The sequence below is a fragment of the Lithobates pipiens genome, unplaced genomic scaffold (assembly GCF_037356315.1).
Source record: "Lithobates pipiens isolate NorthernLeopardFrog02 unplaced genomic scaffold, aLitPip1_a1.2 Scaffold_30, whole genome shotgun sequence".
NCBI classification, from domain to species: Eukaryota; Metazoa; Chordata; class Amphibia; order Anura; family Ranidae; genus Lithobates; species Lithobates pipiens.
In genome coordinates this window covers 179,373,865-179,390,642 of record NW_027507791.1, presented here as the reverse complement: position 1 = coordinate 179,390,642, position 16,778 = coordinate 179,373,865, and positions in this window count along the sequence as shown.

The following is a 16,778-nucleotide window of genomic DNA, read 5'->3' as shown; positions in this document are numbered from 1 at the left end:
CACGGGACCTAAGGGCAAAAACAAGCCGAAACCCATCAAAGAAGCTTTGGCCCGGGCCTCCTCCAAAATGGCGGCGAAAGCCTTAGCAAAACAGCATGCGGAATCTCCGGCGGCCTCGGACAGCGGAGAAGAGGAAGACACGGACTCCAATCTTGGCGGCTCCCCTCCTCTACCCTCCACAGGTATGTCGCAAGCTGCTTTCCTGAAACATATGGAATCTATGCTCCAGAAAGCTCTCAAGAACACCTCAGAGCAAATAACTGACAGGCTCTCACGAGAAATTCGTGAGATAGGCCAGCGCACTGCTGATCTAGAGACGAGGGTGGACGATATGGAGCTTACCCTCCAAGAACACACTCAGGACTTCTCAGTGCTCAGGGAGGAGAATGCCACCTTACTGTCCCGTTTGGAGGACGCTGAAAATCGTTCCCGTAGGTCAAATTTGCGTTTACGTGGAATCCCTGAATCAATTGACGACATACAATCCTTTACAACCGCTCTGTTCCAGGAGCTTTCACCCTCTATTCCCATCGAACGGCTCGAATTTGACAGAATCCACCGAGCCCTCACACGTCGCCAACCCGATGGTCCCCCTCGAGACATCATTATAAAGTTGCATTTCTTTCGAACCAAGGAACAGCTGCTTAATGCCGCCCATCAGAAAGAGGAACTGATTTTCCAAACCCACAAGTATCAGCTCTTCTCCGATCTGGCTCCTCTGACCATATCTAAGCGCCGTGCTATGAAACCAAATTTTACTGCAACACCACATCAAATATACCTGGAGGTTTCCCTTTGCCCTGCAATTCACCCACTTGGGCCAGCAGCACGCCTGTTCTTCTCCTGAAGCCTTACAACACCTTCTGGAATCGCTTCGTTTGACCCCACCGGCTCAACCTTCGGAGACTGCTTTGCCTCGGACCCCTGCCCGGTCTGCGGCTCATCCATACACAGCTACGCCTAAACGTAAATCACTGGACCCGGTATCGGTCCGTAAAGGGACTCCATCACGCTGGCATGAAGATCCTTTCCTTAGTCCGAAGTCTCGTATCCCACGCTGATCTGGTTCCGTGAACACTGTTTTTTCTTCCTTCATCCGTTCGATACGCTCGGTGTGCTCCCCCTGTGTCCGAGGGTTCCAGTCTCACATAACCACCTTGTAACTGTATGCTACTGCACTGGACCCCAATTGCCTTGGTTTTTCTGTTTTATTTTAATTTGACTTTTTGCTATTGTCTTTTTGTCTTCAGCTGAGGCCCAGGGGCCCACACCGAGGACTGGTCATTGTACCCTGATTGGAGCGACCTGTACGAATGGCACGCCCTTTATAGGGCCCTCGTTTAAGGTTCAGTCATTTGTTCTTTGTTTGTTTGTTTTTTGTTTTTTAATTCACCTAACCAGGTTCGTTACATGCATAACGGTATTGCACTTCTTTCCTGCATTACGTAGCACACTCAGCGATTTACGTTCGCTTGACTTTGTGCCTTCGTTCAGATAGTTTGGGCTGCTAGTACGACCGTACACGACCCAATGTGTTTAATATATGCTGTTTATCAATGGAGGCCCTATGCCTCGCAGTCTTTGCTTATGTGTTTATGGCAAACCGTTTAAGTTCATTTGTTTAAGTTTTAATGTGACGATTCATTTGTTTGATCCGTCTGCGGTGGGGAGTTGTCACTGCTCCCCCACCTCACAGCGCTCTCCCTCTGTGGCCGTTTTTTTGCTGGCTGCAGAGTTAGCGCGCTATTTAGTCGGGCTATACAGAAGTCATGCTATATTTCTCCATTGAAATGTTATGCCCTACGCCTATTCTCCCTTACTCTCTCCTTTTTCTTTCTGTTTCCTCTTTTTGCTCTCTTCTTCTTACTGCTTTCCTAGCTTTTTCGGCTGGCCGGGTTGCCCCCAGTTGTCACCTACTATATTTTAATAAGCCCCTACTTCCGCTTAGATAGCCCCCTTAAACATCCTCTCCCTTAATGTTAAGGGTCTAAATTCTCCAAATAAAAGAGTTAAGGCCTTTCGCACCTTTGTTTCACTGAAAGCTGATATTGTGGCCCTTCAGGAGACTCATTTCTCAACCAGTAGTACCCCTAAATTTTTCAGCTCCCGTTACCCCCAAGTGTACACCGCCTCTGCTGACTCAAAGCATAGAGGGGTCTTGTTGGCCTTCCACTCCTCCTTGCCCTTCAAAGTGACCACGGAAATCAAAGATCCAGCCGGCCGCTATATTATATTGATTGGCTTCCTGCAGGATGTGGAGACGACCTTGGTCTCTTATTATGCCCCAAATACTAACCCTCTCCCTTTTTTTTCTCACTTACTGCAGGTTATTAGAACCCATGTCAAAGGTACACTCTTTATGTGTGGGGACTCTAACCTAGCACTTTACCCACATTTGGATAGATCCCCATACTCCCCGGACCATTACTCCCCTTCATCACAATTGCGTAAATTATTTCAACATTTCTCTCTTTTGGATACATGGAGAGAGTGTAATCCTTTAAAGAAAAACTATACTTATTACTCTTACCCACATAACTCTTTTTCTAGAATAGACCATATCCTTGTCCCAGTTGCATCCGCTCCAATCCTTCAACGCTCTGTTATCCACCCTATCACGTGATCAGACCACTGTGCTGTGATCACCACGGTCTCCTCGTTATTATCTCCCCCTACCACGAACACATGGTGCATGAATGAAGCACACCTAACCAATCAGTCCTATTGTCTTGATATTCAATCCGCTCTTGATGACTATCTACTACACAATGTCACCCCTGGTATATCACCAACTTTGCTTTGGGAAGCACATACGCCGGTAATCAGAGGCACCTGCATTTCTGTTGCCACCCACCTTAAACGTATTAAAAACTCCAAAATACATCAATTGGAATCTGATTTTCACCACTATTTTCTGTTGTTTCAGAAGTCCCCCTCAGCCACTAACAAAAAACTTCTAGAGAAGACTAAGCTGGAGCTGGACCTCCTCTTGGCCGAATCGGCGGACAAATCCATCCGCCGGTCCGGCCATAAGATCTACACCAAGGCCAACAAGCCTGACACCTTCCTGGCACTTTGCCTCAGTAGACCAGATCATGCACGCAATCCTATTAGACTTCGGCTGGCCAATGGCACACATTCCAGTAACCCTGTTAGGGTACTTTCGGAGTTCCGCAGGCGTCTTGCTGATCTTTATGAAGGGAGAGGGCCTCTTCCCTCTACGGAGGCAGAGACACTTTTCCAGGACTTACAATTACCCAAACTGCCGGATGCCAGCCGGGAGTCAATAGACAAACCAATCTCGGTTGCAGAGGTTCTTGGTGCTATTAAAATTCTTAAACCTAATAAACGTCCTGGCCCAGATGGTCTTCCAAGTATATACTACAAGAAATTTGCAACCACTCTGGCCCCACTCCTTGCCAAATCATATAATGCCCTGCTAAAACAACAAGCCCTAGGTCGTGATACGTTGACAGCCATTATAGTCATGCTCCCAAAACCCAACACGGATCATACCCTCTGGTCCAATTATAGGCCCATTTCTCTTTTGAATTTGGACGTGAAAATCCTGGCTAAAATTCTTGCCCTTAGGCTTAACCCAATAATTGGATCCACAAAGACCAAGTAGGCTTTATTCCTCGTAGACAGGCCAGTGATAATATTCGTCGGATTATCCTCTTACAACATATAGCAAAATCCCGTAAGATCCCTATGCATCTTTTATCACTTGACATCAGAAAAGCCTTTGACACTGTCTCATGGCCTTATCTCCATTACATCCTGGCTCGCTGGGGCTTTGGCCCCAATTTTCTACAATGGGTGAGCGCCCTGTATGCCCATCCACAAGCCTATGTAAAATATTCTGGTTATAGTTCAGAGTGCTTCCCCATTCGGAGAGGTACGAGACAGGGTTGCCCCTTATCCCCACTAATATTCGCTTTAGTGATAGAGCCCCTCGCTGCATTAATTAGATCAAATCCAAATATTCATGGTCTAGACATAGCTTCCACTACCCATAAACTTTGCCTATTTGCCGACGACGCTCTTTTATTTATTACCTCCCCACACATTTCCCTGCCTAACCTCCACCTACTCTTAACAAAGTTCGCTAGGATTTCAGGTTTGGAGGTTAATCAGGCGAAGTCCAAAGCCCTTAACGTATCTCTCCCTTTAGACGAAATGAAACTAATACAGCACAACTTTCCCTTTCAATGGTCCCCTTCATCAATTCCATATTTAGGTATCAAACTGACTAGTGAACCCACCCATCTATTCCAATCCAACTATCTTCCTATGCTAAAGCACTTGTCCTCCTTGCTTAATACTTGGTTACCCCTCCACGTCTCCTGGCTTGGACGAATTGCAGCTGTAAAAATGTCCCTATTACCCAAGCTTTTGTATCTCTACAGAGTCCTCCCAGTTGCAGTACCATCCTATTTCCACAGGGCGATCCAGAGTCGGGTGTATAAATACATTTGGGGCACTAAGACCCCCCCGTATTTCTAGACCCACTTTACTTCGCAGTAAACTTAATGGGGGCTTGGGAGTTCCCAACTTTCTCCATTACTATCACTCCGCCCAGCTGGCACAACTAACCTTGTATCATGTGAAGACAGAGATCCCCCTCTGGGTCACCTTGGAGGCTATAGACTTGCACCCCATCTCCATTGCCAATGTTCTGTGGCTCCCTACTTCGGCTTGGGGCTCTGTCACTAATCCCCTAACCCAGCATTCTCTACGCATCTGGGACAAATTATGTAAGTCTTTTAAGTTACTCACGCCATACTTACCCTTACTCTCGTTATTAGGTCAACCTCTATTTTACCCAGCCTTCTCCCATCCAGTTTCTTTTCAGGCCTGGACTCATGCTGGCTTGATTCGAATACGCGATTTTATTTCTAACGGTGCCATCACGCCTTTCCCAGTTCTACAGACACAGACCCACATCTCTCCACGGGAGTGTTTTAGATACCTCCAAATATCCCATTTTATCCAAACAATTATAGGCCCCCACAGAGTATCGAACAACCTTTCCATATTCGAGAATATATGCGACTCGGACCCCCATGCACCGGGTATAATTTCTAGCCTCTATGCGCATCTCATGTCTTCCCCTTCCCCACTACCATCATATGCTTCTGCTTGGTCCAAAGATTTATCCATAGATTGGGATGCGGAAGACTGGACAAGGATGTGGTCAACCACTAAACTGTCATCGCAGAATATGGTGGCATTAGAAGCCAGTTACAAAGTCCTTATGAGGTGGTACCTGGTCCCCGTTAGGATTGCTAAATACACTCCAACCTATTCTCCCAACTGCTTCCGTGGATGTGATGCAGGGGGTACCCATCTTCACATATGGTGGACATGCCCTGTGGTGGAACACTTCTGGGCACTTATATTCCAAATGGCCTCCACCCTGCTTAATACAACCCTTGTCCCGGATCCAGCCCTTGCACTGCTTAATTTCCCCCCACACGACTTCACTAGGGCACAGTTGCGTCTTTTCCTCCAGCTCACCACTGCTGCCAAACAGACTATTGCGAGGGCCTGGAAGTCCCCTCTTTTGAATATTGTGGAAGTTAAAAATAGAGTCACTTTGGCTATGATACACAGTAAAATCGAAGCCACAATCTTAGATAAGATTCCTCAACACCTTAAAATTTGGCGCCCCTGGGCAGATCACTTTCTCCCCCCCGATTTTGATAGCCGCCTCCTGGAACCCTGATCTCATTTCTAGGGGTGGAGGTCTGTTCCCCGTTTTTCATGGGGCTTGTGGGCGGCCTGGCCAGTTCCCTTTCTCTCTCAACTATGTTAGCTCTTTCCTTCTCTTTTCCTTTAGTCTCTATTCTCCTTTACCTTTAGTTCCCTCCTTTCTCTTTCCTCTCTCTTTTCCCTCGACTTGCTCTTTTCTCTTCTTTCACTGACTATTCTGACTATGGTGGCATATGATACACGTTATGTACCTGTTACTGTTGCCCAGATTGCTCGGGCAGAGTATCCCTGCTTTATGTGTTGGTTATAGCTTTTAGACTCACATTCACACACCTCTCCCATCAATGCTATTTGTTGATTTTTGATCCACTTTGAAGGGGAGTCAGTTGTACAATCTATATCTTAATGCATGGTCATGACTTTTTATTACTCCAATGCTCTGCTGGAATGTTCTCCTACGTCTATAACATCTGTAACTGTGCCTGTTTCTTTTTCTTGATTGTTGTCAATAAAATATTTGAAAAGAAAAAAGGCCGTTCATGCTCGAAAACCCTCTAATGTAACTGAATTAGGACAATTCTGCAAAGATGAGTGGGCCAAAATTCCTCCAGGACGCTGTAAAAGCCTCATTGCACGTTATCGCAAACGCTTGGTTGCAGTTGTTGCTGCTAAGGGTGGCCCAACCAGTTATTAGGTTTAGGGGGCAATCACTTTTTCACACAGGGCCATGATGGTTTGGATTTTTATATAAACACCTTCATTTACAAATTGCATTTTGTGTTTACTTGTGTTGTCCTTGACTATTGTTTAAATTGGTTTGATGTTCCGAAACACTTAAGTGTGACAAACATGCAAAGGAACAGGAAATGAGGAAGGGGGCAAACACTTTTTCACACCACTGTATATTCAAATTCAAGATCTCTGTCTTCGTGAGATTTATTTTAAAGTTTGACAACCTTCCATAACACTCCAGTTCCTTCAAGATCGGGGGGATCGATGTTCTTGGGTTAGTTATATACAATAATACGTCATCTGCAAATGCCGATAATTTATACTCTATCCCCCCCACCCTGATACCTTGGATATCCTGATTCCTGCGTATTGCCACCAAGAGGGGTTCGAGGCTCAGAACAAATAGCAGCGGTGAGAGTGGACATCCCTGTCTCGTCCCGTTGAACAACTCCAGGGGGCGAGACAGGGATCCATTGACTCTTATTCTGGCCATTGGATGAGTATATAATGCCTTAATCCATCTCATCATTCTGTCCCCTACCCCCTTATAAATTAGGGTTTCGTACATGAAGTCCCAATCTAGTCTGTCAAAGGCCTTTTCGGCATCAATTGACATCAACACTGTTGGGGTCTTTTCTTTATTCACCTCTTGGATCAGAATGATGGATTTCACTGAGTTATCCCTTCCCTCCCGTCCCTGCACGAATCCCGCCTGATCGGCGTGGACCCATGCAGGTAGAAGAACCTTTAACCTATCAGCTATTATTTTTGTGTATATTTTTATGTCTACATTCAATAGCGATATTGGGCGATAACTCTCCAACGCAACTGGATCCTTACCCTCCTTCAAGATTAAGGAGATGTAGGCCAGAAGTGCTTCTTTACGGAACGGTAAACCCTCACCTACTGCATTAAAATACTCACATAGTTTAGGTACCAACAGAGTCTTATATCTCTTATAGTACCTACTAGAAAACCCATCTGGGCCGGGGCTGCTCCCTAGTGGCATTTCCTTTATTGCTCTCTCGACTTCCCCAGTTGAAATGGGGGCCTCTAGAGCCTCTATCTCCTCTCTCTCTTCTCTTGGGAACTCAAGCTTCCTGAGATATTCCCTAATCGCTTCCTTCCTTTTTTCTCCTTTACTGCTAATTGTTCCCAGTTTGTAAAGGGTACTATAGAATGAGTGAAAATTCTCAGCGATTTCTGGAGTCGCAAATTTTAACTCCCCCTCCTTATTTCTTATTTTGGGAATGAAAGTCCTATTTTTTTGTTCCTTGACCCTCCTTGCAAGCCATTTACCTGGCATATTCCCCCATTGGTATCTTTTCTTGTTTATCTCGTGGAACCTTGTTCTCCTATCTTGGTCCAGGTACTCTTCTAACTCTCTTTTTTTTTTTGTAGATCCTGACTCTCCTGTATTCCTCTGGGTCTAGATTTCTGTTCCAATTGTTCTATCTCGTTGTATAGTTGGGACTTCCGTTTCTGTTTTTCCTGTTTTAATCCTGCTCCGATCCCTATTAACCTACCCCTCATTACTACCTTGTGTGTTTCCCATAGGAAAAATTTCTCCTCCTCTACTGCCCGGGCGGTAGATTGTTACCGCATAGCTGCACAAACCGCCAACTAGAGAAACTCCTGGGCAGGGGGTGATCAGGGGGTGATCAGCTGTGGAGCTGTGGGGCTATGGAGCGGTGGTCAGGCGGCGGGGCTTCCGTCGGCATCTCACGGAGGCTTCCGACGGTATGTCGAGACGGTGGGGTTGCGGGAGGTCGAGCACGGAGGGAGACACGCTCGGCTGCCTACGTCCTGACGCTCCGCCTCCTCGTCATGACGTAGGCATTTTACATCTTATAGTAGAGTTGGATGATGGGAAAGGGGTGAGAGAAAGAGACAGGAATGAGAGTGGGAGGGAGAGAGTGGGTGAGTGAGGACGGGGTAGGAGAGAAAGGGGCAGCAGAGGAGAGGGGGGTTAGAGAGAGAGGGCCCACTTCTGTACACTGCGAGACACTTCTGTACACTGGATCATACACTGCATACCACTGGTGCAGGGGGCAATTAGGGTGTGCTGAGTGCTCCCTGCGCACACCTATGCCATTGATACACTGTTCATAGTTGCAATGTATTGCAGCTTGACTTTCAACAAAATAATAAATGGACCTTTACAAATTTCTCATATTGAACTCTTCTTTACAATGTAATTTGTCATTGTAAAATTGACTTTTTTCACATTTAAAAATCATAGCAACTTTAATTTTGTGTGCATTGCCTCTTAAAAGACCATTCTGTCCTGTGCATATCTTTGCTAATTACTTTAACCACTTCAGCTCTGGCAGGTTTACTCCCCCCTTCATGACCAGGCCATTTTTTGAGGGACGGCACTGCATTACTTTAACTGACAATTGCACGGGCTTGCGACACTGTACCCAAACATTGCTTTCTTTTGGTGGTATTTGATCACCTCTGCGGTTTTTATTTTTTGCGCTATATACAAAAAAAGACTGCCAATTTTGAAAAAAAACTATTTTTTTTACTTTCTGCTATAAAACATATCCAATAAAAAAATTAAAGTTCTTCATCAATTTAGGCCAATTTGTATTCTGCTACATATTTTTGGTAAAATAAATCCCATTAAGTGTAAATTGATTGGTTTGCGCAAATATTGATTGGTTATAGCGTCTACAAACTATAAGATAGATTTTTTAAAATCTTTTACTAGTAATTGTGGCGATCAACAATTTTTAGTGGGACTGCGACATTGTCGAGGGCAAATTGGTCCCCAAAAAGTGTCTAGTTTTGGGGACCAGTGACATCAATACAGTGATCAGTGCTAAAAAAAATCACTTACACTGTATAAATTACACTAGATGAAGAGAGAGATTGATGTTCCTGAGTATTATGAATCACAGATCTCTCTTCCTCTGTAACAGAATGACGGTCTGCCTTGTTTACATAGGCAGACTGCCATTCTGTCATTCCTCCGAATGATCACAGCTGGCCAGCAGCCATCGCGGCCACCGAACCCACTAATTGGCTCCTGCAGTGTCCAATCGCAGTGGGAATAGGTCACCGGCGGTGTGCGCCCATGCCTGAGACCAGGAAGAGCGAACAATGTAAGGAACGTTGTTTCATGCAGCTGGGCTGGCCTGCTGTAGTATATTTTTTACTTTCTGCTATAAAATATCAAGTAAAAAATATAATTTCTTCATCAATTTAGGCCAATATGTATTCTGCTACATATTTTTGGTTAAAAAAATCCCTATACGTGTATATTGATTAGTTTGCACAAAAGTGCTTGCCGACCGCCTATAGTGGTCAGTTTCTAAGCGGTTAATGCCTCTATTCTTGCTCAAGGAATGGGCACTTATTTGATAACATCAATAAATGCATACTGTTTTCTATATGATAGAAAGGCACCTCTGCAAGCAAAAAAACAACCTTTGCTGATTTGATTGTCAAGATGAAAGCTTCATCTAGTTAATTTCTACCCTTCCTTAATTTTTGGGTGAAACACTGACCTGGAACAAGCATCCCAGATAGCAAGCCAAGCAATTGAGCTGCTAGTTTGTTTGAAAATGACTTGCTAAGCTATTGCTAGACTTGCCAGGCTTCACAAGTTTTTTGCACAATTGCAGCAAGTCCGCATTGTGTGACTCCAGATCAACTTTTTTTGCAAATATTCTGCAAGTCTGCCCCAAGTTCTGGTTCAGTTATGTTGTGTAATAGTCATCCCACCACAGGGGTCACTGTGGCTGAATGTCCATGCTTGCAGAGCTCTTGCTGTAAACTCACCACTGCAACTTTGCTCTTGCTAGAGACTTGCCATGCAAATTTGCTACAAATTGGAAAAGTGACAAGTAGAACTAGAACAAATATAACTAGAACTTGTGCTTCAAGTGCTCTGAAAGTGTACAACTTGCCAGAGAAAATGTGCAGCAAGTTAACAGACTTTACAATTCAACACTGCCACAAATTTGTGCTATCTGGGTTGTACATCAAATTTGATGTGGGACTCTCCAAGCTATGAAGGAAGTAAAAAGGGTCTTGCCAGCATTCAAATTACATTTTTTGATGTGATATTGTATTACAGTGTGATGTTTAAATGTAGTTCAAATTAAAAAATATGTTTCAATCCTTTTAATGGTTCTTGTCTTCATATCTCTACAGTACAACACTTTAAAATGGTCTACTTATCTGTACCCTTTAAACTTTTCAAGTGAAATTTACAAAAACTAACACATTTTCTTCTACCTGGCATAGAATAAACACTTCCAGAAAACCTCCCAGATGACCTAGGACAGGGATATGCAATTAGCGGACCTCCGGATGTTGCTAAACTACAAGTCCCATCATGCCTCTGCTTCTGGGTGTCATACTTGTGGCTCTCAGAGTCTTGCTATGCCTCATGGGACTTGTAGTTCTGCAACAGCTGGAGGTCCCCTAATTGCATATCCCTGACCTAGGAGATATGCCTCCCCCTTCTTACTTGTATTTGTCTAGAACAGCTACAGCTACAGCTGAGCCTCCCTTTGGGGCACCTATGTGAGACAACACCACCAAATTCCTTCCTGTCAATATCAAGGAGGGAGGGGTGAAGGCAATATAACGCTTTTCTCGGTTTATTTTTTTTAATGGGAAGTACGTTTGGTAGAAATGTGAAGAAATGTCTGATACAAATTAGCTTTATGCCCATACACACTATCAGATTTTCTGCTGATTTTTTCCTTCAGGTTTACCAAAACCATGTAGTGCAAGGGCCGGCTTGATTGCATACCAATTGAAACTCCTAAGGTTTGACCTCATATTATATGGTTTTGGTAAATCTGAAGGAAAAACTCAGCAGAAAAACTGATAGCGTGTATGGGGCTTTACTCTCACACAAAGATAGGGAAGTAACATTACAAATTGCAAGTTACTTCCTACAGCTTGAGTTATGTTTTTTACTACATATTATTAAAATATGCACGTTCCGTGTGGCTGCCATTTGCGTGGGCACAGCAGCATATTCATTTGAATGGGCCTGCGGGAAACTCAAAAATGCTATTGCACAATGTAGTTTTAAGTACCTACAAATGTGCTGTGGTTTCTGATGTGTGTGGGTGGTATTAAGAAATAATGGCACCTCCGCACATCGGAAAAAGAGTAGCATGTTTTGGCTGTGGATACAGAAATGCATGTCAGATGATTAAATATTAAGAACAGTACTTAATTACATGTATATCAAAACAAACAATCTTAACCACTTCCCGTCTGCCATATACAAAATGATGGCTGCAAAGTGGTTGTATTATCCTGACTGAGCGTCATATTACTTCCACCACGATAAGCCGATCATGCGTGCCCACGAGGGTGGGCAGCGTGGTGATCAGTAATATGGTGTGTAACTCTGACATGCCGCATCTCCAATCATGGTAAAGAGCCTATGATGTAGGCTATTTACCATGCGATCAGCTGTGTCATGTGATCAGCTGGCCACATCGTAACCAGGAAGTGCTGTTTATCAGGTTTTCCTTGATTCGCACTGACGAGGCACGAGTAGAGGAGGGCCGATCAGCGGCACTCCTGACAGGGGGGTCTGCGCTGATAATCAGTGAAGACTCATCAAGGAAGCTCACTAGAGCCCACCAGGGATCCCAACCTGTGGCCCCCAGGGATGCCAACCTGTGCCCATCAAAGATGCCAATCAGTGCCCATCAGTAATGCCTGTCAGTGCCTTCTCATCAGTGCTGTCTATCAGTGTTATCTATCAGTGCCACACATCAGTGTCCATCATTGCCTATCAGTGCCACCTATCAGTGTCCATCAGTGCCACCTATAAGGGCCCATCAGTGCCACTTATAAGTGTCCACCAGTGCAGCATATCAGTGTCGTCTATCAGTGTTTATCAATGCTGCATATTAGTGCCTCATCATCAGTGCCCATCAGTGCCGCCTCATCAGTGCTCATCAGTGAAAGAGAAAACATACTTATTTACAAAATTTTATAGCAAAATCAAATAAAAACTTCTTTTTCCAGTTTTTTAAATTGGTTAGCAAAAAATAAAAAACACAGTGGTGAATAAATACCACCAAAAGAAAGCTCTATTTGTGGGGGGGGGGAAATGGTAAGAATTAATTTTGGTACAGTGTTGCATGACTGTGAAATTATTATTCAAAATGTGACAGCGCTGAAAGCTGAAAATTGGCCTGGGCAGGAAGGGGGTGAAAGTGCACTGTATTGAAGTGGTTGGACTGAATAAACAATACAATTCAGTGATCACACATGGCCAGCTTGTGTTCTTAAAAATAAAGACCAGTCCACAGTGAATTCCTGATAAATCGTGAGATTATGCCAAAATAGCGCCACAAAACCTTTTCACTATACACCAAATATGCACCATGTGTGTCTCCACCAGCCACACTATAGTCTTACCAAAAGGGATGTGACCCTCAATAGAGAAGTCAGACAGTGCTTGTTGTAATCAAAAGCATAAAAAGGTTTCCATCTTTAATTCAACTTTCATTGCCCTCATGTAAAGGCTTAAAAAGGAAATGCTCCTAATAGCTCAAATCAGGATAAAACAGGTTAAACACTCACATAGATCCTCTGTATACAGCGTTCCAAGCGAACCTTCATTTCCTGGACACAATAGGAAGTGAGAGATGATCTCTCCGAAGTAAGATACTGTAATGCCGCGTACACACGACCAGACTTTTCAGCAGAAAAAGTCACGGAAACATTCCATTGGATATTCCGATTGTGTGTGGGCTTCAGCGGACTTTTTTTTTCAAAAAGTCTGATGGACCGAGAAATAGAACATGTTTTAAATCTTTCTGACGGAATCAATTCCTATAGGGAAAACTGTTAGTCTGAATGCTATTCCGACTGACCAAATACGGCGCAAGGGCAGCTATTGGCTACTGGCTATTGAACTTCCTTTTCTAGTCCTGTTGTACGTCATTGCGTTTGACAATCCGCCCGTCTGTATGCTAGTCTGCCGGACTTTTGAAATGAACTGGCTAGCCCACACACGGAGTAAAGTCCGTTCATTTTGAATGTGACTCCAGGTAGGCGGGACTAGCGAAGGAAGTCAATGTCGCCGCCTCCATCGGTGAGATTGACACCTCGCTGGCCCTGTTGCCTGATATGGATTTAAAGGGGAACCCCTACGCCGAAAAAATGTTGTGGGGATCCCCCCAAAGTCCATAGCAGACCCTTATCCGAGCATGCAGCCCAGCCAGTAAGGAAAGGGGGTGGGGACAAGCGAGCGCCCCCCCCTGAGCCATAACAGGTCACGTGCCCTCAACATGGGGGTGCTTTGGGAAGGGGGGCCATGCTGCCCCCCCACCCCAAAGCACATTGACCCCATGTTGATGAGGACAAGGGCCTCTTCCCGACAACCCTGGCTGTTGGTTGTCAGGGTCTGTGGGTGGGGGTCTTGTCCCGCTCTTCGCTTCTTCTGCCGGGCCTCCGCTTTCTTCTTCCAGCTCTTTAATTAGCGTTGGCCCGGTCTTGTCGCTGTCGCTATTGCCGCCTTCTTCTTCTTCTTCTGTCTTCTTCTCTTCTTCCGATGTTGACACAATGCTCTCTCTGGCCATATTGGCAGGGACATGCTGTGCGGCGTCTTATATAGGAATAGAAAGCAGAGGCCCGGCAAGAAGAAGTGAAGAGCGGGACAAGACCTCCGAAGTCGGAAGAAGACCCCTGAAGTCAGAAGAAGACCCCCGAACTGTGGCAGCGACGAGCTCCTCCGCTAGTAAAAGAACTAGTAAAAGAGCAGAAGATAGCAGAGGAGCCTGGCGAGAAGACCCACGAAGACAGAAGAAGACCCCCGGAGCTGTATAATAAAGTACTTTAAAAACCTGTGTTGTGTTTTTTTATGTACACATTTTTCCCCGGCTGAATGGGTAGGGGTACATCGTACCCCATACTCATTGACATAGGGTAGGGGGCTGGGATCTGGGGGCCCCCTTATTAAAGGGGGCTCCCGAATTCCGATAAGCCCCCTGCCCACAGACCCCGACAACCAACGGCCAGGGTTGTCAGGAAGAGGCCCTTGTCCTCATCAACATGGGGCCAAGGTGCTTTGGGGTGGGGGCCCCCCTTCCCCAAAGCACCCCCCATGTTGAGGGCACACGGCCTGGCATGACTCAGGAGGGGGGGTGCTCGCTCTTCCCCACCCCCTTTCCTTACCGGCCGGGCTGCGTGCTCGGATAAGGGTCTGGTATGTACTTTGGAGGGACCCTCCCCTCGTTTTTTTGGCGTAGGGGTTCCCCTTTGAATCCATACCAGGCGACAGGGCTAGGGAGGTGTCAATCTCGCCGTTGGAGGCGGTGACATTGACTTCCTTCGCTAGTCCTGTCTACCTGGAGTCACGTTCAAAATGAACTGACTTTTCTCCATGTGTGGGCAAGTCCATTCATTCACCAAAAGCCCGGGGACTGTCCTCCGGAAAAGTCCACTCGTTCGGAAAGTCCGGCGGACCTCCGCTGCAAAGTTCGGTGGATTGTCTGATTGTGTGTACGCAGCATAAGAGATCTATTAGTAAATGCAGCACACTTTACAAATATTACACAAAGTTTGGCACACATTTAACCCCTTGATCACCCTAGATGTTGACTTCCCAGTCAGTGTCATTAGTACAGTGACAGTATATAGTATTATCACTGATCGCTGTATTAACGTCATTGGTGATGTCAGTGGCAGTTAGTTCCTCCCAGTGTAAGTTAGTGTCAGATTGCTTGCCTGTCCCATTATAAGTCACTGATCACCATCATTAGTAGTATAAAAAATGTAATAAAATTTCCAGTATAATTGCTATAGTTTGGCCAAATTTTATGAAGACATTTTATTTTATTTAGTGTTTCTTTTTATTGTATATGGTTTACAGCAGAAAGTAATATATATATATATATATATATATATATATATATATATATATATATATATATATTTATATATTTACTTTCTGCTGTAAACCATATACAATAAAAAGAAACACTAAATAAAATATATATATACAATTTTTGGTATGTATTTGTTTACATAAAAAAAATAAAAAAACAGTGGCAATCAAATACCACTGAAAAGAAAGCTCTATTTGTTTGAAAAAAAAAAATTTAATTTTGTTTTGGTACAGTGTTGCATGACAAGTTGAAGTATCGCAGTGCCAAATTGTCTCCAGAGCTCGTGTTGTTAAAAAATTGACAAACCCAAACACAAAAGAAAACATTATTCCATATACCAACTGAATTGACCACCCATTTAATATGTTGTAAATGTTATATTATTAGAATGTAAAAAATATTCTTTATTTTTCAATTTTGTCTCTCACAATAAAAAAAACCCCCACATAACTCAACCTAAAATGTTTTTACTTAATCTAACGTAAATTATAATGGGACTGTTTTTTCCCTTATGCAGCTTCAAGACTAATTGCACTTTGACCATGACGATAGACAACCATCAGCTTGTTTAAGATAATTTTTTACACACCTCTAATGGCTACATTGCAACATTGCCCTTGTGTGCCACTAGTGAACTATTCTCTTGTGTTAACAAAGCATTTATGCTAAACACTAATTTATACATATGAGATTGAAATATATATATTTTTTAATCAAGCTATTTTTCATTTTATTAAAATTATTAGTTATACATATTAACTATTTTCCTTTCAATACATTTAATAAAAAAATGTAAAAAAACAAAACAAAACACAGTGTTTTAATGTATGCATTAAGAGGCATAATATATGTTGTCTCTTAATTTTAGATGCTGAATTGTAGCATCCGATCTCTGTCTTGAAGTTTACACTTTCCAATAGACTTAAATAATGTAGGAGCATATTTAGTGATGTCACAGATGTTTTCCTGTTTTTTTTTTTGTCCAGCCGTTTTTGCCACTCTTAAAATACTGTATTTATCAGTACCCCTGTAGTATTTCACCCCCTTCACTGCCATGTCACATGTTTGGTGCCAGTTCACTTGATGTCACTTCCAGTGCATCAGTGCAGGCCCTTTATTCAAATAAGCCAACTTCTCTTCATATAGCTACTGTCTGCATATAGATTGTGTACCCAGAGTTTATTGAACTGACTCTTTTCGCACGATGCAATGCAAATTTAAGGATATAACTTCCAGAAAACTTGTTTATTATTTTTCTGTCTAATTGACCAATGGAATAACAAACAACTTTGTTGGTGGTGGCTCCTTTAATTTTGCATGTTCACCATCAAAGCAAGGTTTTTGGGCTATGAACACAATACCCTTAAAGTGTAATGGTAAAAGCAAAAGTTCCAAAGTCAGCAAACACGTTTGATACATATAAACTTGGCCAATGGTTTCTCATCTCTA